We start from the raw sequence: 5,580 nt of genomic DNA on the forward strand, positions 1-5,580 counted from the left end.
GAGATAGAAACCCATTGGAAAGTTTGAGGACAAAACTAATGTGATAATCATGGAAATGCATATAATACTAGAAATAGACTGGTTTTCTCTGGGATTTAAGCCCAGGGAGAGAAAACTAATGTGGGGAACCTAGTGTTAATTGTACTTCGGTGTAGACTTTGTTTTCCTCCTTTGGTATGTTTAGAACCTTTCATGAAATGTTCTGCCCCCACCCCCCCACCACCACTCACTAAATCACAGAGCTGCCCCAACACTATGTTTAAACTTGATTATAAGACACTGGTAGATATGATGGCTGTAATAACATCCTATCACCATTACACATAAAAGCTGATGATAATTACCACCCCATCTTGGCATATGCTGTATCATTTTCTGCAAAGCATGTTTCTGTAACTTGCTGCTTTAGGAAACCAAATGTATTGAATTTTGGACATCACAATCAAGATACTATTTCTGAATGTTTTATGCTGTAAGATTGGTAAAGAAACCATACATTAACTTTCTAGTGTAATAAGTATACCTAGAAAATAGTGTTCAGAAGCTGTTACATTCGATTATTAATTTCTGTCTTGGTCTCTATCATATGTGAAAAAAATTAGAGCAACCAGTAGTGATCTATATATAAAATAAGGCATTGTGCTTAATGACCTTCTCTTAAGGTTTCAAATGTATAGTTTTGATTGTTATATTACATTATACAGTGAAAAATGTGACAGAATTTTGAGTACTTATGAATTCATGTAAAAGGTAGTTAATGAAATTCAGAATAAAAATAGGTTACTTGCATAGGTTCTGAGATAAAGCATCTCTGAACTCAAAAGGATTCTAAACTTTAATTAGCCCAGTCTCAAGTTTTTATTTTTGTTTAGTTTTGTTTTTTGCCAAAGACAGTGGGAAGAAAAGTAATCAGAAGGCAAATGATTACTTTAAATAACAACCTTTTATGTTCTTAGCTATTTTATGTATCAGGTGCAAACAATTAGAACTCCAAGATATATAGAATCTAGCGTTTAAATAAAAAATATAACATCTGTTCTTATTCTTTACCCATGTCAAAAATCAGCAATACACCAACATTACTTCCCTCATGAATGGAAATAGCTTCAACAATTTTCTTAGGTAACAAAACAAAACGCCTCTACCAGCCCTCACTGATTACAGTGGCTCTCAGGATTGCACCCTCTCATTATCCTTGACCTAGAGCCCGACTTCTCCGCCCAACACCACTGACATCATGACCAGATCACTCTGTGTTTTTTCAGGCAGTCTAGTGCACTGCAAGGATGCATCCCTGGCCTCTTCCCACTGGGTGCCCGTAGCAACTACTCCTCTTATCCCTACCTCCAAAAAATGCCACCTAAAATCTTTTCAGGCCTATCCTTGATTGAAACCACTGTCCTCAAGATAGATATACCTGATAAAGAGAAGGCATAGAACAAAAGTTCCTAAACTTGGCTTCTAACAAGTTGTTTTAAGTTTTTCTTACTGTTATATCCAGGCAGCATCTGTCTCACAAATCTGTCTAGGTGACCCTGAGGAGGCACTGAAAAAAGACATTTGGATATTTAAAAAGTCACCACTTTAACAAAGGTCCCAAATGATGAATCTTATTAAAGTATGATTTTTTTTTGAATTGGGTAAGGGCACATAATTCTACATAACTCCACATAAACAGATGTCTGTAAATGGACATCTATTTATATATTTATCCACATATCCTTAAGATCTCTCTCTTTATAGGTCTATATAAATAGATTTTCCTCTGTTCTCTGACTTGAATCTTAATTGAACTCTCATATGTAGTTTTTAAAAATTTTGATGCTTTGTAAGTAAAAATGTAATGAGTAGAAGCAATATTTGAAAGACTGAAGAGTATTCTGTAGGCCAAAGGAGGGATAGTGGAATTTCTGTAAGTAATGTTGCATTTTGCCATGCTGTTTTCCCTGTTTAAGAATTTCTATTGCTTTTAGAAAGCTAATATCTAATTAAAAAACTATGAACAAGGGTTAAGCAGAACGATATTTATTCTGTCTTCAGTAACCATATGGTTCTCCCCAACATAAAGTTTCTTATGCTATCAATAAGAGTTCTGAGCCAAGAACAGAATCATAGTAATTGAAATAAAAATTGAAATTTGCTTTGTGATTATTATTATATTGGTAACCATGGTAATGAAAGACCAATCCAGCACTTTAAAATAGCACTTACGAAGGAATTTGGAAAGACTTTTATTTATTGAGATGCCTTGCTAAATATAATATTATTACACTTGGAATAACAATTGCTTTGTTGTTAAACATTTTGGGCTTTAGTAGATTGACTATTTACTTTTTCATCTTTCTCTTCTTTCTCTTTCCAAAACTATAGACAACTGCCTCAAACAAAACAAAACAAAACAAAACAAAACAACAAAAAAATACCTTTTAGAGACTACAGTAGTTAAAAAAGTAGAAATTAAAAATTAGTGTTACAGAAATGGAACCAACATATATTAAACAACATAAGTATATGGAATTAAATTGGATTTGTTAGCACACATTCTGGCAATCAATATATTAACATATAGAATTGTTCTTTAATCTGAAATTATGTAGATCATTAAGAATAACATTCTAAAAATAACTTTGATGAAGTTACTGAATCTGTATAAATACATTTTTATATTAAATTGTATATTTGTGTGACCAAAATATTGATAAAGTTCTCTTGCCTCATAGTACTTTTTATAACAAAGCATGGAACTTTAAAGGATTTTATTCTTTTATTTGCATCATTTACTCAAATCAGAGATCTTTCTCACTAACTAAAGAAACTTTGGTCCAAGGTCTCTATTCTTCAGATGAGGCCGTGTGTTAGTCAGCTTTTTGTTGCTGTGACCAAAATGCCTGACAAGAATAACTTAGAGGACAAGTTTATTTTGGCTTACAGTTTCAGAGGTCTCAGTCCATGGTCAGTAGGCTCCATTGCTGTGGGCCAGAGATGAGGCAAAATATCATGGTGGATGGTGGAGAAAGGCTGCTCAGTTCATGGCAGCCAGGAAAGAAGGGAGAGGGAGAGTAAAAGAGAGAGGAAGGAAGACAGAGAGACAGGAATGTGCAGAGATAACATAAACCCAGTTATCTGGGCATGTCCCCAGTGACCCGTTTCTTCCAACTAGATCCCACTTGCTGGCAATCCATTCAGCTATTAATAGATTAATACATCAAATGGCCAGAGGCCTCACAATCCCATCATTGCCTAAAAGCCCCACCTCTGAACCTTGTTGCTTTGTGGACTGTGCTTTCAACACACAAGTCTTTAGGGGACATTCTGGATCTAAACTAAAATAAAATATAATAATACATTGTTATAAATATTACTTTTTATAATATATTACCTTTTAAATAAAAGAAAGAAAAGTAAGCATACATCCATAGAATTTGTAATTTTAACCTTCTGTATTACTTTCATGTTCTCTTCAGGTTAAACTCTGAACAGTGTTGCTTTGGGGACTGTGTTTTTAACACATGATGCTTTTGTGGGACACTCCAGATCCAAACCGTAACAGCTGTCTTCTGTTACCTGGCCTGGTCTGAAATCCAGGGGTTGATGGGTTAAGTCATCATAATCTATAGCTCATTGCTTTCAAAATCTTTTAGCTCAAATCAAAATCATTCAATCCAACTGTATATGTTGAATGTATTTGAATTTGAGATATGTATCTCCTTAAACTATATTTAAACTGTGATTCTCAATGACTATTTAAATTTAATGTCAGAAAAATTATCTTTTATTTCTTTGATGAACAACTTTATTTTTACACATAAAGGCTAATGAAAGACCATGACTGATCCTATTAAAGAAATTTCAACATTTCAATTGAAAAGAATAGTAACTATTATTTACTCATTAAATACTATTTAAGAAGTTCTCTAAAATACACCTTGAAAACATTCAACATGATTGTTTAATTTCAGTAGAATGAATTAAAGACCAAATATACAGGTTATAGGCATCAAAACTAGATTACAACTTATCACAGTCATCATCGTCATCATCATCAACATCATCTTCATGCTTTTCAATGCATTGATGATTCATTGGCTGTATTTTGTGATGATACCATATTGGTAATAAGGATGATTTTGTACTAAATGATGGATTAATTAGAAAGTTCTGAACTACTGATGTTGCAGGAATTGAGGCTTTTACAGCAGGGACTGTGAAGCAGGCTTCTGTACTATGAACCTTTGCTCTGTGAGAAGAATTGGAATCCCAACTTTAGTTGAAACAGACATGGTTTGTGAGGTTGTTGTGTCTAGTGTGGGAGTACTTGGTCTACTGGTAACTGAACCAGCACTTAACCACGAAAATGTTATTCTTCCAGTAGAAGTAGTTGCCTTTTGTTTTGTTTTGGGATTTTATTTCTTTGCCTTGCAATATCTAATAAAAAATCTCTTGGGAGAGGAGAGGTAAATGACTGGTCATCTGGACACTGGATTGCCAATGGCACATCATCTGCATCAACTGTAGCCTTCTTAGCATGGCTTGAATAGATTTTAGCAGCACGTAGAACTGTGGTCACATATCAGAAGGCAAACTCCAACATCGGGCTCATGTTCTGTAATCCACATATTCTTTTGCATTTGTGCCATCTGTGCATCTCTTGGTGTGCTCCTGGGAGAGGACATCTTGCCAGACTCCATGATGTCCCACTGTGGGTGGGAAGCCATCCTTATTTAGCAGAATCAGACTAGGTTGAGCCATGGAACGCAGAAGTCTGGCTTCTAGGAATTGCTGGGAGGCATGTGGCACTGCGTGGAAGTGGTTCCCTGTCTCCTTTTGGAATAGTCCCCTTAAGAAAATAGCTCCCCTAACTCCACACTATCCTGTTCATAGAAGCTTCTCCTAGTCTTGCCCCTTTACCTGTGTGTTATGAATAAAAGAGAGTTGGGCTACGCCATGTTGTTAGAGGCCAGAGCTGGTATGGCCAGACCTGTCACACCCCTCTCATTTAAAAAGAGTATTGGCTCTTGTGTGTTTATTAAGTACATAATGTTTATGGGTAATTGATTGATAAAACAGTCAATAACACCCTCCAGCAGTGTTGGAGGATGTGTCTGAGAGACCCCCACATCCCATCAAGCTTCTTGAGCTAAATCACCCACATTGATGTATTTCTCTCCTGATCGTGATACAAGTTCTTTGCCTAGTGTGGTTTTTCCAACTCCTAGAGTTACTGATGAGCAGAATGTTCAGAAACAACATAGTCCTGTACCTATACCACTGCCTCAGCTCACCGCTCAACCATCCAGAGCACTACCAGGAGGAGCCACAATATCAGAAAAACTTTGAGATACGATAGGTGTTTTCCTCCTGTTTTTAAATTTAAAAAAATATTGAACTGCAAAAAGTGAAATATGGTACAATAGCATAGATGAAGCTAAAACTTCATCTATGAAAGCTAGCTCTCCCCTCATTTTCTGTGTGACTAAACACAATCTCTCTCTCTCTCTCTCTTTCAAAAAATATATATAGATATCTCCACTTTATACAAAAATATGACCATCTTTTTGCTTCCTCTTCTTTTATTTAATG

General features: G+C 35.4%; 1 pseudogene across 1 annotated transcript; it reads right to left on the reverse strand.

Annotated features, from left to right (window-relative positions):
- Nucleotides 1–4,008: 4,008 nt before the first annotated feature.
- On the reverse strand, nt 4,009–4,688 carry LOC306667643 (transcription initiation factor TFIID subunit 9-like; annotated as a pseudogene). The gene has a single exon. The product of its transcript is annotated as a transcription initiation factor TFIID subunit 9-like (transcript).
- Nucleotides 4,689–5,580: the final 892 nt, after the last annotated feature.

Source organism: Sciurus vulgaris (assembly GCF_902686455.1).
Source record: "Sciurus vulgaris genome assembly, chromosome: 8".
Lineage (NCBI taxonomy): Eukaryota > Metazoa > Chordata > Mammalia > Rodentia > Sciuridae > Sciurus > Sciurus vulgaris.